At 43.2% G+C, this 18,470-nt stretch overlaps 1 protein-coding gene across 4 annotated transcripts in view; it reads right to left on the reverse strand.

The window, feature by feature from the left end:
- SPTB (spectrin beta, erythrocytic) overlaps positions 1 to 18,470 on the reverse strand; it is a 139,082-nt gene that overhangs the window by 101,970 nt on the left and 18,642 nt on the right. For 2 of the 4 annotated variants that reach the window (XM_072963227.1, XM_072963221.1), the window contains exon 1: positions 13,480 to 13,712. The exons of the other annotated variants lie outside the window; for them this stretch is intronic. The gene's annotated coding sequence lies outside the window, so the exon portion shown is untranslated. Of the gene's footprint in view, positions 1 to 13,479; positions 13,713 to 18,470 lie in introns of those variants that run through there. 4 annotated transcript variants of the gene reach the window in all.

The following is an 18,470-nucleotide window of genomic DNA, read 5'->3' on the forward strand; positions in this document are numbered from 1 at the left end:
CTCTTTGCCTGTAAGCACCTCCATTCTTCTGATAACTCTCCATGTGAGAGACCTTCCCGCTTCAGATTTTAAGTTAAATGTCTGGCTATTAAGATTTCCCAGCAGTCACAGAAAGCAGGTGTAGAATGTGCATATCCACCTTGCAGAGAAAGGAAAAGCCTGTTCATCTGCCCTCACCAGCAGCAGCCTAGATTTTAAATGACGAAACCGATACCAGAGCACAGCTAAAATACTACGAAGTAAACCACCCCTGAAAATAAAGTAAAAAGGACTGTTCACTCAAACAGCATGCAGCCAGGCCACCGACCTGTAGCCAACCTGCTGGTAACCTTCGCTACGGAGTCTAGTAATCCTTGAGACGGGATCATGACCACTGGCATCCACGGCATTCTATCTAGACCTTCTAGAAGCTGCTATTAGTCGACCTCACTCTGTCACCTGTGGATCAAGTTTGCAGACTGTTGTCTGCTCACCACTGGCCTCATTATGCCCCTTAGGACTCCCTGGGGCCTTCAGTTGTCTTGGCTGAGTCCCTTCCTCTCTCTCTCCCCGCAGGTCCTTGCACGAAGCCTAACGTTGTCCTCTGCCCCTCTCTGTCCCAGGCACATCTTTGCAAGGTGTTTTGAATACCTTCCATTTATCAGTTCACCTCAAAACCCCTCCACATGTTTATAAATGCCTAGCACCTCCACTCACTGCCTTTGGAAGCTAAAACCCAGCTCCTATCAACTGTTGGGCACAGAACGCAGTGAAAGAAGAGAGCGGTTGGATTGCAGTGGGAGTGTGTCCATGACAGAGAGTTTTGTTGAAAGAAACAAAACACTCTCAAAGGCCTGAGCAAGCAGTGTTCTGGGGAGTCCAGCCACTGGTGAAACTCATTTTTTGTCCACATAAGGCAGAAAGGAGGGCAGAGCAAACCAAGTAATAAGCGCTGTACTATTTTGCAAGCTAGTTTCTACTCTGACATGCCTTAAGGACAAACAAACAAGTTAAACGCACCCAGAAAAAAAAAAGACTCTATACAGGAATTTTGGGGTCTTTTTCTGAAATGTTTTTCTTAACTCTTCGCTTTATAAAACAGATCTTGTGTATATCAGCCTGAAACACCCACTCAAAGAGCCTTTCATAGCTGCATTCTGAGGGTCAGCGTCAAACATTCACTGAAAAATGAGGTGGGAGTGACTGTAATCTTGATGAATAACTAAATTTTTCTAGTAATTGACATGTTCTGATGATGTCAGTTAAAAATCAGCTGTTACTTTTCCCTCTGATAAATGGAAAGCAACTGGGGAATACAGAGGTGGGAAGACAGCCTCCACTCAGGCCTAGAGCATTCCTCTTAACTCCTTACCCAACCCCACCAACAGCGACCGTCTTCCATCAACTCTTCTTCATAATTTTCTATAGGTCAAAACTGGGGGGATTATTTTCAGTGTTGAATATTCTTGAAACTTTCCCCATCACCCAATTCAACCAGCATTTCTTGAGCACCATACATGAGCCAGTCGCTGAGTCAGGCACCAGCATTCCCATGGGTACCAGACAAATGTCCCTTCTGTAAGGAACTCATAATCCAGAGGAGAGTCAGAGCTATACACGACCAACCAGGGAACAAGGTGAAAAGTGACAGCGCAAGAACTCAGAGGAGAGCATGGTGCCTTCTCAGGTTAGGGAAAAGGGAAAGCATCAAAGGGGTTAGGTTTGAGCGGGGCCTTAAGAGATATATGTGTGAGCACACAGCTGAGGAAGGAGAAGGACATGCCAGGCCTAGAAAACAAAGTCACGGAGGAATGAAAACGCACCCAAGTTTAAATAGTCATAGCATCCAATGTGGGGTAAGTGGAAAGGGAATGAAGTCTGGAAGGGAAGTTGCAACAGGCTGTGAAGGTCCCTGCCTGCTTTATTTAAACTTTTATTTTGGGGCAGTGGGGACACATGAAGGGTTTTAAAGCAGTTGAATGACTCAGTCAGATTCATGTTTTTAAAAATAATCTGACATCAGGGTGTGAGATGGGTTAGAGAGACAGAGACTGAAGGCCAATTATTCAAACATAAGATAAGAATAGGGACAGTGGAAATTGAAATAAAAGGAACTAACTTGAAATTCTTAGAGGGAAAATGAATAGGAGTTGGCAGCCAACAGGCTGTGGAAGTGTAAAAAGAAGACAAACCAAAAAAGTTGCTGAGGTTTGTACTTGGGAAGACGGTGACAACATGAACCTAACTATGAAAATAGGCAGAAGAGCAGGTTTAGGGGCGAAGCAAGGAGCTGAGATGTCCTATGCTACACGGTGAGTTTGAGACCTCTTCTTACAACCAAATAAGACAGCTAGCAGACAGCTGTAAGGCAGACCCGGAGCTGAGAGGAGAGACTGAGGGTAGAGATAAGGATTTAGAAGCATCGGCAAGCCCAGCAATTAAAAACTAGTAGAGGAGAAGGAGCCAAAAGAGAAGAAAGAACACATAAACAGCAAGGTCCTACTGTACAGCACAGGGAACTATATTCAATATCTGGTAATAACCTATAATGAAAAAGAATACAAAAAGATATACATACATATGAGTGAATCACTATGCTATACACCAGAAACCAACACAACACAACTATACTTCAATTAGAAAAAAAAAAAAGGAAGAGGAAATGGTAAGCAAGCTGAGAGGAGAAAAAGAAAGCCAAGGGAGGGAATGGTTTCAAAGCAAAAGTGGTTAACAGTCAAATATTGTGGAGACTTAGATCTAGAAGGAGGCCATCACATTTGACAATATCAGACCCCTTCCAGAGCAGTTTAATACAGCAATACAGAGGGTATATTATAACAGTGGGTATATTGTGCAGTACTAATTAGCATCTTCATCCTCAGATGTCAAATAACTATGTGGGAAGTAGGATTCAGAACATTATTTATTAAAAGCTAATCAGGGGATTTAAGCCTATTAGTTTAAATCATTGAAAATATAAAGCAATATATAAAGGTATACAACTAATTACCTCCCTAATTTCAGACAATTAAAGATGCAGGATAAAAGAAAAAACGAAACTCTTAGAATTAAGAGCCATGGAATATTGATGTCCACACAAATATGGTGGGTACAGTGATTCCAAGCAAGCACTCTAGAATAAATACACCAGGGGTCAAGTCTAGCTTTGATCTTCTAGGTCTGTAATCTTTGGTAATTAAACTTCTCTAAGCCTCATTTTTCTCACCTGTCTAATTAGGATAATAATAGAGATAACACATACATGTAAAAGCTCTCAGCATAGTGCCTGGCACATAATAAATGTTGACACTATTGTGATAACTCATTATAATAACTATGCAATCATTATAATAATGCTTCATTTAAAAGTATTTACTCCTTAATTTTTTAATTTACTCTTCAATTTTTTAATCAATAACTATTTTGAGCCAGTTCCTCTACAAGTACCAAGCACAGCTCTAGATGCTAGGAATATTTAAAAATTTTTAAAAAGAGTAAGACAATTCTCCATCACAAGAAGCATGGTCTAAAGGTGTAGAAGGCAAGATGACAATCAGAAAACAAGATGATCCTTCCTGTAACAAAGGAATGAGGAAGTGCTCAAACTATGCAAGAGGAAGCACTGGGTGCTACCCCAGGATCTGGTGAAGGATAGGGGCTGTCAGGCAAGGCTATGAATGAGGCAACACTCAGGCATTACAAGGACATCTGCAAAGAAATTTTAAGGATAATAAATATTAAGATGCCATTAAACATGCACACAAACACACACAACACCTGAAAAAAATGTCAGAAAAAGAAGGTTCTTTGCCAAGGGCAAATAGCAAGAGAAAAGGAGCTGGAAGCAATCCAGACTCTTGTCATCCAGCTCAAGGAGATATTTTGGCTGAAATAATCATCATGTCGTAATATTTACACCTTTCCCACCTGAGTTCCAGCTACATGTTCTACAAAGCAAATTAAACATCTCCTGCCTGTCCTCTAAAAGTCTGCAGTTTAAAAATAGGTAACTAATGTATGGACAAATTCAAGAACTTTGATGACAAACTATCCCCTCAAGACAGTGTTCTCAAGTGAACAATTTTCAAGTTCATCTTGGTCCCCAAGGTGAGGATGTTAATAAATTTTGTCCTTCCCTTTGGAAACAACAAATATCAGGGAGAAATATTAAAACTGCATGGTTTGGTTTCTCAGAAAGTTAAAAATAGGATGATCCAGCAATATACTGAAGTATACTTCTGAGTATACACCCAAAAGACATGAAAGCAGGGTGTCAAAGAGATGTTTATGTATCCACATTCATAGCAGCTTTATTCAAAATAGCTGAGAGTAGAAGCAACCCAAGTGTCCATTAATGGGTGAATGGATAAACAAAATGTGAAAAAATACATACAATGGAATATTATTCAGCCTTAAAAAGGAAGGAAATTCTGACACGTGCTACAACATGGATGAACCCTGAAAAGATTATGTTAAGTGAAATAAGCCAGTCACAAAAGATCAAATATGATATGACTCCACTTATAGGAGGTATCTAGAGTGGTCACATACACAGAGACAGAAAGTAAAGCAGTGGTGACCAGGGGGTGGGGTGTGTAGGAAGTTAGTGTTTAACAGGTATAGAGTTGGAGTTCTGGACAAGGACGGTGAAGACGGCTGCACAACAGTGTCCATGTACTTATGCCACTGAACCAAACACTTAAAATAGTTAAAGTGGTAACTTTTATGTTATATATACCTATCATAATTTAAAATAGTTTTTTTTAATCAAATGGTTTCCATGCTTATTAAATACCTGTTCTTTGTCATTTAGGGGCAAATTAAAAAAACCTTTTCAACATTTAGAGGCAATGCCATCTGAAGAGGGGATGAGAGAGTGAGACTAAGCACATTAGAAAGTTCTTTATCCAAAGGAGCAGCGTCCAGTTGTCATTCCCTGGAAATGGACACCTATGTAACCCACTAAGATGGAACTGGCAGCCATCATCTGACAAGCTTCTTTTTTTTCATTTTTCAGTTTTATTAGGTAGAATTGTTATAATTTGACTGCACATATACAATACATTGCATGTAAATACATATATACAATATACTGTACGTATCTTTAATTTACATATATGCACATGTTCATTGTTTCTAAGAATGTTTTGAGTTTTAGCTTGTTAAACTTATATAGTTATCAAAGGAATAAAGCCAACCACAAAATAAGAGTTAATTCAAAAAGATACATACACCCCGCTATTAACAGCAACATTATTTATAATTGCCAAGATATGGAAGCCTCCTAAGTGCACATCAAGGCACTTACGATGAATGGATAAAGAAGATGCAGCATATATATGTAATGGAATACAAATCACTCATGAGAAGTTTTAATTACTATAACTCTGTTAGCAGCATCATCCCATTAGGGAATGACTTGTCAGAGTGCACCTTTCAAAAATTACTAACTGAAATTATGTGTGCAAAAGCATTAGGCAGGGCTTTATGTAATTCATATATCAGTTCTTGCCCTTAAGAGTTATCTGGTTGAGCAAATAATAGACACAAGAAAAGTTAAATAACAATGAAAGAAGTCCATGATCATGTTCAATTAGTAGTGTATGTAGCTAGCCCTTTAACAAACTTGGAGAAGGAAGAGATTACTGGGGGTTGGAGTGTTCCAGGAAGACTGATGGAAACTCTGGAAGAAATGTTCAGGACTCAGCAGGTAGAAGCAGATGAACCTGGTACAAGTAGTGGGTTGTGATGGGAAGCAGTAAGAGATAAGAGTAGAAAGAGATCAGAGCCAGTTTACAATAGCTCTTAAAAAGTAACTTTCTGAGTTTGGGTTTCCACCTCTACCCACAGAGAAACCACTGGCGGTTTTTGAGAAGGGGCACTGTATGAACAGTGTTCCCATGTGGGATGGCTTTGGAGAGGAAGACTCTCAACTGGTAGAAAGCTGGACTCCAGGCCACTGAAGTCTCTACCTGAAGGCCACTAAGTCACCAAAAATGAAACCAAACATATGCATTTGCTAGGTTAAAGTTATGACCTTAAAATGTGTCAGGCCCTAGGGTTATAAATGCACTGAATTTTTCTTGAAGGATACACACAAAGCTGTTGACACTGGTAACTTTTTTAGGAATTGGACTGGAGGTAGGGGAAAAAAGACTTTTACTTTTCATTGTATACCCTTGTACAGGGTGGGTACACTTTCCAACCCTGTGCGTGAATTTACTTTATAATTTAAAAAGTTATTTTTAATATGGCAACCAGTAAGTGTTAAAAAGTGGGCTCTAACCAGCAAATTCAAACCATTTCTAATTACGAAGTGAGATGTTATCTCAATCTTGTTTGTGCCGTATCTTAATCTCTATCACACATAGCAGAGAAGTTGTGAGAATGACCTAAAAGCAACGGTACAAAGCAGAGAGAACTAACTGCACATCTGAGGCTTTACTTCAAAACAAACAGATGAGTCGCCCACAATGAAACACCTCCTTCTTGATGTATTTTAATGAAAAGTCTGCCTGAGTCTACTCCAGATCAACTCCTTAATAAAACAACAACAAAAAAATAATAGGCCACAGTACATCCAACAAGGCACATCTCCATCTCAGTAAATGGCCTTTTCATTCTTCTAGTAGCTCAGACCAAAACCAGTTGAGTCATCCTATTCTTTTTCTCCCATCTTTGATATCCGAATTACATCAACTCTACCTTAAAGATCTATCCAGAAGTCAGCTGCCTCACACCACCCACCGCCCCACCATCACCCTGGTCCATTATCTCTAACCTGGACTACTTGCAGTAGTAGCTTTCATTCCATTCCCTGCTCCCACTCTTGTCCCCCACAATAAATCTTCCACAGGATAACCAGAAAGACCTCTTAAAACACCAATCTGAACAAGTCACTCCCCTGTCCACAACTTCCTGCAATTTCCTATTGTGTGGCTAAAACCCAAAGACCTTGCCTGGCTACCAAGCCTGTGAGATCTAGACCCTGTTCCTCCCCAGTGTCATGTCCTGAGCTCTCCCCTGGCTCCCTCCACTCCAGCCATGCTGACTTCCTGCCCACTCCCTGGACACAGCAGTGACCCCACCTTCAGGCCTCCCCACTCAACTCAGATCTCTTTCCCCAAACATCCCCGTTCTCCTCCCTTGCTTCATTTGGGTCTCTGCTCCAATGAACTCATCGGAGAGGCCTTTCCTGACCTCCCCACCTCAACTAGTAGAACCACCTCCCTCTCCTTCCCTTCACAGTTTTTTTTTTCTCTTGACATCACCTGAAATTATGATCTATTCTCATCGGTTGTCTGTTGTCGTTTAGTACCTGTCACACTCGGCTAGAATGTATGCTCTGTGATGTCAGACTTCTTTTGCCATCCTCACAGCTATATCCCCTGGGCCTAGAATATGTCTGGCAAATAAATGAGAGACCAAAAAATATCTGTTGAAGACTGAGGCAAGTACAAATCAAGGTACCCAGACAAAAAGAGGTTTCTGAAGCCCCAAATGAGGCATATGCATAATAATGCCCAGAATATTTGGGGTAAGAGAATGAAAAAGCCAAAGCATCGACTGACAGGCATATCTACTGCTAATCTACAGCATACTGGGAATCCACATGGATGCTCAACACTAATTCATACTTTGTGACATCACCTGTGTACACACTGGAGGGCCATTCTTAAGGTTTTGTGGCTAAAGAGTAAATACTGTAATAACTTTCCTCCTCGCTTTCTCCAGAATCAATGAACTTAGACTGAAAGTCCTGCTGAAGAAAGAAAGCAATCACCATCTCAACCAGAAGGCTCAGAATATTCAATTATTCCACTGAGAAAATCCGGACAAAGCCCCAGCCTTGGAACTAGGCGACTGGGTCAACATCAAGTTCTGCCACAAATTCAGGAGCCTTGGGCAAATCACTGTATGTTTCTGATCCTGTTTCCTTGACTGTAAAGCAGGAATGACAACACCTTCGCTGTTTCTTCACATGGTCATTGTAGAATAAAATGCGATGATGCACTTACAAAGGCCTCCTGAAAACTAAGCAGACTATGTATCATGCGTGATCATCGTCTTGTACTGGCTTATCTCTAGTTCACATTCCCTTCACTGACCCTGGTGAGCTTTGTCTAAACAAGGATCTGAGCAGGTCCCTTCCCTGTTCAAAACATTCACTGATTTCAACTTGAACCTCCAATGATTCAAGCTTCTTCACAAATTGAACCCAAACACTTTACGGTCACATCTCCAGCCTGTTCCTGGACTGTGGCCTATACTCCAGCCACACAGAACTATGCCGCGTCCCCTAATCGAATCACGTCCTACTGCACGTCTATGCCAGGCTACGCTACGTGCCTAGGGCTACATCCCCCATCCACCCTTCTTCCATTAGGGAAATCCTAGACACTCTCCAGCCTGGAATCAGACGCTTCCTCCTGTGGGCTTTATCTCAGGCACCCTGTGGAATCACTGCTTGTTTGCAAGTCCCTTCCCCTACCAGACTAGCAGGTCTCCATCAGAACCCTTCTTGTATCCTCAGCATATAATCGGGTAATATATACAGTAGGTAGTGAATGTTTGCTCTTCCTGAATATGTCTCATATGGCTCTCTCAGGCCTCTCCAGCTCTAACTCTCTATGACTTATGGCTTGGGGTCAGTATTATGAAAGGCCTTTTCTTATTCTTCCACCCCTGAGGAAATATTCTAGAAGGTGAAGCTGGTTGAACACTCCTATGGGGCTTCTGGAAACAGGCAGGAACTGAACAGAGGGACAAAATGAGGCTAAGGAACTCTTTCCAGTCCTCTTAAGTCTTTGAAGTGTGCTTTGTTTTATTTGAGGTGCTAGGAATTCTCAAATGAGACACACCCTTATTTAAGTCTGGTAAAAACGGAAATGATGTTCAATTTATTCATTTTCAGGATGATCCAAGTTTCTTCTTTTCATGATGGAGGAAACTCCTGAACTGACTATAATTCAAAGCAATTATTGTTCTTGAGCTGTCAAGGTGCCCTGTTATTCTTTTCATAAATATCCTGGAAGATCTGAGTCCAGTTAGTACAAAGTCTATTTTTTTTCTAGCTCTGTATCTTTTCAGTTGCTAAATTTATAGCATTCAAATCAAAGGAAGAAAGGAAGCCCCACTTTTGCCCCCACTGCTAACATGATATATGTCTGGATTTTAATTACCCTTGTAATTATACCCTTGGCCAGGTCTGCACAGGTATAATGTAGAAATGAAACATTATGGCAAAGCCTGAAAAGGCCTCGCTGAGGTAGGAAAATGTGACGGCTTTGTAATATCTCCAGCCACCAGGAGAAGGAAAGAGAAAGATGCCGAGGAGGTTGGCAATGTCATAAGGCAGCCAGCAATCTACGAAGGAAGGCATTTTCTGTCTATGACCACCTTCAAGACTGTGCGAGCTGTCAGGCAGGGAGGGAATCCCCTGGTGGTTTGATATTCTGCTAAGGCTGACTGAAAATGGAAGAACTAGGATTGCCTGGCTGTGAATTAAGAAATAAGCACAGCGACAAAGGGAAACAAGCTATGACGTTTTCTAAATATTTACCAAGGGGAGGTGACAATTCACCAAGTGGAGCCAGACCTGACAGGGTATTCTCCTGAGTGCCTCCTGCACCTTCCCTCCATCACCATCTCCATCTCTAAAACCAGGTGACCTTCACCTCCTGGGTTGGTGGAGGAAAAACTCCCTCTCTGTGATAAACCCAGGTGCTACGTGATGATTCTGGCACATAGACCACTGCATCTACTCTTCCTCCCCAGATTTCTCATCTAAAGTAGAGGAGTAACCAAAGAACTCTCTGTAAAAAAAACTGTGTCAATACAAATGACTCTTAAAATACTTCTTTCCACAGTAGTTTTCAACTAGTAATATCCACAAGACTTCAGAACCCAGTGGCCGTGAACTTCCCTGCCAGTCCTCATTACAAAATCAAATTTCTCATCAGCCCACACAGCACAGTTATTTTCATTCTTGAGCCTCCCAAGTCAATTGATAAATGTTAATCTGCAGGTCAAACTTATTTCAAAAATTAAGAAAGGTACCTTATTTCACTTGAAACCTCCTCCTATCATTTCAGGTGTTGGGCAGAGAGTATAATTTTGCGTTTGATTTTGAAATTTGGAATAACACACTTCAAGAGCAATTTGGTGACTGGGTTTAGAATAAAACAGGTATCTGATAGTCCCAATAATTCCCTAAAGTCTTTTCCTTCTCCACTGCTCCAGAAATGCCACATAATTATTTGCCTTAAAATATTTGCACTGTCTAAAGATATCTATTGCACAAAAATGCATATACTTGTATACCTAACAGGCATGGGGAGATGATGGAAGCGTTAAGAGTTGAATGCTCTGAATGCTCATCAATGTCTTCTTTCCTGTCTCCAATACCTCCCTTTTCTTTTTCTTTTCTTTCTTTTTTTTTTTTAAGGTTTCAGTACGGTTAAAGTATTGGACACTAAAACATATCCTCTCACAATCTCCCTCAAAGGAAAGAAAACGTCAGTGGTTTACTATTAAGCAGGACTTTAGGAAATAAACTCAATACTGGCCTTGAGAGAGAAAGACAGGAAAGAAATGGGTAGAATGATAAGAAGCATGGAAGGCACATACCTTGGCTGCACATAAACAACCTGGTAAATTACAGGTAGGTCTCACCTTTAAGCAAGTAGCTACACAAATAGAAGGTGAGACTCAGTGACCTCTAAGGTCCCTTCACAATCCAATAGCATTTGTCTCATGAATTTTTCATAGTCCTCTTCCATCCGATCACACTGTCCCCATGCATCATCAAGCCCTCCTGGCCTCTTCCACGACTGAAAGCAGAATCTGTTTTCAAAAAATCCATGCTTTGACTACTGCCAAAATTACAGTTCTGTCCTTGAAACAATGACCTGGACATAATGGACAAGGCTAAATACCTCTGAGCAAGTAAGTGTCCGATACCTTCTTCAGGTGCTATTTTTAAAGCTTCTCTGACGTCTGCAGAATTATAACCCCAGGCCTTGAGACTGAAAGATTGGAAGCTAATAGACAGTCCTATAACCCAGTCTTCCCAACTTGTATTTCTATATCCCTTGCCAACTGTCAGACCTTAAAAAGAGGGTGGAACTGAACCATTGAGTTTGAATCCTGGCCCCACCTCTCATCAATGTGTGACGTGAGGAAAATTATTTAATCTCCTTGAATTTGTTTTCTCACTTGTAAAATGCTGATAATATGAGCCACCTTGCAGAGTTATTGTGGCAATTAAGTAGGATAATATAAAGAAAACTCTAAGCATTCATTTATTCATTCCTTCCTTCCTTCATCAAAGATTAAGTGTCCACCACCAGCCAGGCACCTAGCTAGGCAATGGTATGTAAAAGACAGGGGAAAAAAAAGAAAACTATTATTATTTTTATTTACCAAATAATGGCCTGTTTCCAGAACTGTGATAGAACTGTCCAATTTTGACTTTAGTTCAAAACTTTCATTCATAGCTTGTTTGCCTAAAAGTCACTTTTTGTTTGTCATATAGGATCCCAGTGGGAGTGAGCCTCCTGCCATAACTTTACCTACCCCAAAGCTAATCATCTAGCAGGTGTTCTGCTAGAAGACCCCTTCAGAACACTTGGAAGAAGCAATCAGCAGCGCAAAAGGTAGTATCTTGGCTCTCAGCTGGGCAGGCCACTCAGGAAAACTTGATATGCCTGTGCTACAAGACCCATCCTGGATGCCTGGGAGGTTTGAGGTGCTTTCAATTCCATGAGTGGACTGAGTCTTCCGAGAATTTGGGATTAATAGGACTGGCTCATCCCCAACCTTTCTGATTGGACCACTAATCAAGCTATGAGCAACAGCTAAGAGGGCAGTCTGAAGGCCACGTTTTCTTAATGTAGAGCTTATGTTTTTCAGCTGTACTTTAGAGTGTGATAAAGTTCTGTACAAATGACCCACCTGTAAGGAGTCAGTTGGTTTCAAGTCTGGTGGGCTCTTTAATGTGAGCCTAATATTCCTTTTCCTAACTAGCCAGCAGACTCCAGGCAGGTACAAGCTTAGCTGTATTGGGTACTGAGCATTCAGTACACTTAACTATTTTGCATTTACAAAAAAAAACAGTTTCCAAAGACATTCTGGAACCCAGGGTTCTAGCAAAAGAGTTAGTCTGACGTTGGAATAGGAAATGACCTGCCCTGGGTCGCAGGATCAGAGGATGGTCAAAGAGGGAATTCTGGAATAAAATTTGGTGCCATCTGTGAAGTTAAAAATAGGTTAGTAGATACTATAGAGGTGCCTAAATTTTTGATTGGCAGACTCTTCTCATTCAAGAGCCACCAGAATCACTTTCCTTAGGAACTGAAGTATATAGATCATGACTAACTCAAGGGTGTGGATTTTACACGGCTGCCTCCTACCTGGAAGTGACAGCCTAGCCTCTCCTCACAGGAGTACTGGGTACAAAAATACTGTCACTATATACCCCCCTCCCCCACTGATATATCTAAAATTAAAAAGAAAACTGTGCCTTCTTTTCATTTTCCTTCAGCCAGTTAAGCGTGTTATTATTAACTCCTGGCACCTCTAACTGTTCACTGACAACAGTAGTTTAGACATTAACAGGCTGTAAATCCAGACCCTACCTGGGGCTCGTTGTCACGGAAACGATACTCAAGCCCACCACTACTTCCCCACCCTTGGAAGTCTGGGCGAGTTGATGGGAGTTGGGGATTGTTTTAAAGCTCCTGTTATTTCTCCCACTTTCTGCTATTTCTCAGGGCCAAATTGTTGAAGAGGAACTGGTGAGACAGGTGAGAGGAGAGTGGACCGTAGAAGCCTGAAGGAGAGGAACTTTTTGGGAGAGGAAAGGTGGGGGTCCTTGGAGGATGGCTTGGGGCACCCTGATCTTTCCTCCTTGGGTCTGCAACCGGCCACTATCCGCGTTGTTTCCAATGTCCGGGGGCCGGGCCCCTCCGCTCTCCTGTCCTGTCCTCCCTGCCTAGGCGCTGGGCTGCCCGGGAAGCGCGCAGACAAGTTCCCCAGAAGGGAATCTCAGCGGCCCCAGGACTGAGAAACCAGGAGCAGGAGGCAGAGAGGGCCGTGCGGAGGTCGGACAGGCTAGAGGCAGAACCCTCTTCGTCCCCGTGTTGGAGTCCTGGAGGAGGCAGCTCGGGACCAGAACACGCACCCCCTCACCGCCCTTCCAGCGCCCCCGGGCGACGCTCCAGGATTCGGCTCTCCAAAGCAACCGCCGAGCTCGCCAAGCGCCTCCGAAGCCCACGCGGATTCCCGCGTCCCGGGGCAATCGCTGCCGCAGCCGCCAGGGCCTCCCGCGGGCTCTACGCCCGGCACTCAGGGCTGGGCCCCCACCCGGTCCCCTGGGACCCGCGCGTCACGCGCCCCCTGGGCCCTGCGCCTCCTCTGCGCTCGCACCGCACGCCCCAGCTTCGCGCATCCGCACCAGCACCCTGCTTCCCCCGGCCGCCGGGCCCTCCCGGGACTCACCTGCGCTGGAGCTGTAGCGACGGCCACCCCGAGCCCGGGGGCGGCAGCGGCGGCGGCGCAGGGGGAGGAGGGCAGCGCGGGGCTCCTGGCACAGCGGCCGCCGGGCGCCTGGTGCTGCCGAGCCGCGGACCCGCCCAGAGATATAAATAACATTATCTGAGGAGGGACATTCCTGCCGGGGGACATCGCTGCTGCTGGGACCAGATAGTCCCGCGGCGGGGGCGGGGAGGCGGGGCCGCAGCCTCCCGCAGCGCCAGGCCCAGCCTCCACCTTCCCCACCCACTCCCGCACCTGCCAATCAGCCTCCGCGTCCTGGGCCACCTGCCCGGCCTCCGCCCGGCTCCCGGGGCCGGCCTCCGCCTCCCGGCGGGCCGCCAGAGACCGAGGAGCTAGAAGCCGGAGCCAGAAGCCCGAGCCTCCTGCAGCACCACATCGCCGTTCACTTCCCCTAACCGTGCGCTACTCCGAGCACCCTGCGGCGGGGAAAGGATTTGGCTTTGCAGCTCCGGCCTAATTAGTGCGCCCGGAGCGGCAAGCCTAGCCACGAAAAGCCCTCCACCCTTTCCCGCCCTGCTTCTCCACTGTATACAGTCAGGTTTTTAAAATACATTAAAAGACACTCTTAGGCCGCAGGGTAGGCGAAGCCGGCGCCCGGGCGGCGCGCCCCCGCTGCGGCGGGTTTGGGAGGCACAGATTGTTGTCGGGGGCTGGTGTGTTAGAAAGCGCACTCTGAGGCGGGCTTCTCCTGGCTGGCTGTAAGAGCAGACGCTGGAAGAGGAGGGGTGGGCACTGGGCCCGACGCCCCTGCCCCCAGCCCGCGGGATCCGTGTCTCTTTCCGTCTGCCAACGTGGTGTGGTCTAGGCAGACCCGGCAATATTGGCTAGGCGCAGCCCGCAGTCCCACGGCTCGCACGTTGCAGGGACTGGAATCAACAGGCAAACTGCCACCCAACCCACTGGCACCTTCTGGACAGCCCTGGTTTCCAGGCGAGCGGGGGCTTCCCCACTGCAAGCCTAAATGAGGTGGGATGTTGTAGGCCAGAGAAAACACTAGAACCGATGGTGCCAAAGAAGAAAGATAAAACACCTTCGAGTCACCTCAGGAGAGACTCACAGAAGAACATGGGTAGCTTGCAAGGCTGCCCATTTTCTTGACTTTCTTGCTATACAAGTTCATTGTTCAGTAAGGTTTGGTAGTATGCCCTGCTTAAGCTTTCATCTCTTTTCTCCACCAGCTGTGCTGGGACGATTTCTCACCAGTCATCAGCTCAGGTAGTTTTAGGTGTTTTGGAGATGGCAGTGGAGATTAAAGGCACAAAGATACAGAAAAAGAGTTTTAACTTTGATAATGCCTGGTGTTCTTAACAAGGGAACAATCTTGCTCCTGAGTTATTTGTTTAGGAGTATAATTATGCTGTTTTCCAGGATTCACCAGGAAAAGTGCCAGATGTGCGTGCTTAGTTTATATACTGAACATATGCAAAGATATTTCACTTCCCGCTGCAGCCACACTTCTTGAGAGTGGGCATTTAGATACTGAGATGTGTTGAGTGGGGCAAATTCCACAGATGTTACAAAGCCACAGAACTCTCCACCCCACCACCCTGTTGCCTGGGCCCTAATTAAGCTCATTTTCTCAAGACACCCTAGCAATATAAGGAAGATAATAGAAGAATATTTGTGGTCATCCATTAATTAGCAGTGTTCCACCCTGCCCCCTTTCTGATAACATTTAAGAATATTTTTTTAAATTGACTTAGAAACAAAGAGATCTTTTTCACTTAAAAATTATTTAAGAACCAAATTCTGGCAAAAAAAATCTCAAGACAAACAGGCCAACTTCAAAGGCTAAGACTATGATATATCTCAAGTAGAAATGATCTAATTTTGAAAGAAAAAATGGAGAGAAATTATGTATTTGTGTTTTAAAAAAGACTTGTGTGAATAAGCTTAGTAAATAAATTCATGATTCCCTAGAATTGCAGCTCTCTAGCTACATAATTATATACTACATGAAAGAGATAATTCTTTAGCTTTATGTTTGTGGCACTGAACTGAAAAGTTCCACACATATATTTCTTTGTACCCTTAAATTTTATAATTTTCAACCATGAGAAAAAAATTAATATGATAAAAGCATCAAATCAGTGGACAGATTACTCCAGGATTTTACAAACCAGCTCAGCAGCTTTAGTTATCTTCACTTTGGCTGAAAGCTAAATAATTCAATACAACCTCATTTGCTACAGAGCCTGTTATCCTGACAGCATCCCCAAATGCTTTACAGCTAATAGAGTTACAGTGAAATGATAAATTAGGACTGAGGGAGAGAGGAAGTTTAGAAGTACAGAGGAAAAGGGTATTGTCAAATGAGGAAGGGGGATGGGGAATGGCAGATCCCAGGGTGTGGGAATGAGAGATTGGGGAGAGTGAAATAGATAGGAAGGAAAAGCTGATATAAAGTTTCTTAAGTGAAGTTACTGTTGTGGGCAGCAGGGATTCATTCTGCAGGGACTTCCTGAGAAGAGTACATAAAGCATCCTGGGACTATCTAACAGAAAGATGGAAGATTGGTCCTCATCCTGGTTGGTGAAGGGGCTCCCGTCTTGACCCCCTCATCCATGTTGACACTCCACACTTCCAAGCAAGCTCCTAACAGGCAATCTGCAATTCTGGGGCCAGAGGGTATGTGTGCATTTGAGACTAGATGCTGTCAGCCAGGAACTGGGGCTTCTACTTAGCCAGGAAGTGAGGGGAAGCCCTCACAGAACTGTCCACCCAGCTCCAGCTAAAAATCAATAGGTGAGGCCGAGAGGATATAAATCAGGACATTAGAGGATTCTGACACCAAAAAGAACTTTCACTTTATTTCTATATTCTCTGCATTTTCCACATTATGCTTGTATTATTTGATAATCAGTAGAGACAATAAAGAAAATAGGTGGAGATTGGATCAAGATGAGGGATTGAGCCTATGCATTTACCTTATCGTTCATCCCACATCTCATAAAAAGGTCCATCTTAAAGAGAACAGGAATCTAACAGCATGGAGAAATAAGAAAAATGTGATCAACTTTCCAAGACTTTTTAGGGAATCCTGAAGAATAGAAGAAAAAGGCAGGATCTGATCAGAGAAAAGCAAAATGAGAGAAAACCAAAACAGGTTCAGGAGGAGGAATCATTTAGGGAAATTCCAGGCAGGAGTCAAAAGGTACAAGAGGAGGAGGGGAACCTAGCACAGAATAATTCATTGAGGAACCTCCTCTCCGCTGCTGCTGGCATTAAGTATCAGATGTTTGCCTATGGGATGAAGTTAGTGGGATCCTAGGACCAGAGAAGCAGAGCCCAAGTATCTCCTGACCCCTAGAAGTGATAGAAAATTTTCACTCTCTCCAGATAACATGTTGTGCCTGTCCTTCACAGTTCTGGAAGAGAGGCTATGATAAACAGAACAGCAGCTAAATGGGTTCTCAAATAAAAGATGATTGGACCATCAAAATCACCAAAGATTTTGTCAGGCAAGGAGGACCAATACCATGCAAGAGAAGCACCAGACTCAACTAACAAAGATGTAATATCACGGGGGAGGGTATAGCTCACTGGTAGAGTGTGCTTAGCATGCACAAAGTCCTGGGTTCAATTCCCAGTACTTCCAATAAAAAAATAATAGGGAAGAAAGAAACCTAATTACCTCACACACACACACACACACACACAGAGGAAACTAAGTTAATAAAGGAAACAGAAGATAAATTTTAAATGAATTTAAATCTTATTCAGCAAGATTTGAAAGGATATTGCATCCATGAAAAATAATCAGTGAGAAAACATAGAAATCTAAAAAGTAGTTTCTGAAGTTTAAAATTCATTAGCTGATAAGCAGAGCTGACTGAGTTGAAGAGCAGACAAGTAGAAGCAGAAATTCTTCCCAAACACAGGGCAAAAAACAGAGATGGAAAGTCTGTGAGAATGGTTGAAAGCCACGGAGGTGACATCCTTAAGGTCCAATATCTGTCTAATAGAAGTTACAAAAGGAGGGAAAAGAGGGAGTAGATGAGATGATAATAAAGAGAAAGTAGAATAAAACTTCTCAGGGTTGAAGAAAAGTATGAATTTTCAGGTTCAGTAAAAGCAGTTTAAAGCAGGACAAAATTTTTAAATAGTTTACAATTTTAAGTAAAGTTTAAAGTTCATGATTTTCTTTATAAAACCCAAGAATTTGAACAAAATTAAATCATAAACCAAAAATATAGACTAGATTAACTTTCTGTGCCTTGAATTAAATTAATCCTAAAACCTATTTTTCCTGAATCATAGAACCAAAGTTATTTGTTTGACAGTTAAAACTACTTTGACTTAGAAATGAACATGTATCAGAAAGCTACTTAAAAACAGAAATACCAAACCAAATAAACCTGACCCTACCTAATGTTCCACTTATTCAAATCCCTGCTAACAACAATAGAAAAATCAACAACTTACAGTAATGAACAGAAAACTTCAAAGTATTGCCTAGACCTCAAAAAACATTAGTTCCCTTCATCTTTACCTTGTCACCAAGAGATGTGTTTCATAAAACTAAGCTGAAATTTCCATTCCATATCTGGAAACATCTAGGGGAACCACACTCACCATAACTTCCAAAGACAAAGCAGCAGCAGGACCCATTGGAAAAGCCAATTTACATTACAGAGGTGCTGAGGACAAAGGACCAAACTTCCCCCTTTCCATGCTTCAAACAGACTGGTCCCTGGAAGGAACCTGAAAGTCTGCAGCAAATGTATAAACTGACCACCCTCTAAAGAAACAAGTGACACCAGTGTCAAATTTCCCTCTACCAATAAAGGGAAGGAGCAGAAGAGCAAGGCTGACATCCTGTCATCCAGTAGTCCATGGAAGCACTAAGCAGGCTTGGGAATGAATGAGCAACTTGCCTTCGATAGCTGTGCCTGAGTTTTTCCTCCCTTTCCAGGATTAGATTTTCTATTACC

The sequence above is a fragment of the Vicugna pacos genome, chromosome 6, assembly GCF_048564905.1.
Source record: "Vicugna pacos chromosome 6, VicPac4, whole genome shotgun sequence".
Classification (NCBI taxonomy): Eukaryota; Metazoa; Chordata; class Mammalia; order Artiodactyla; family Camelidae; genus Vicugna; species Vicugna pacos.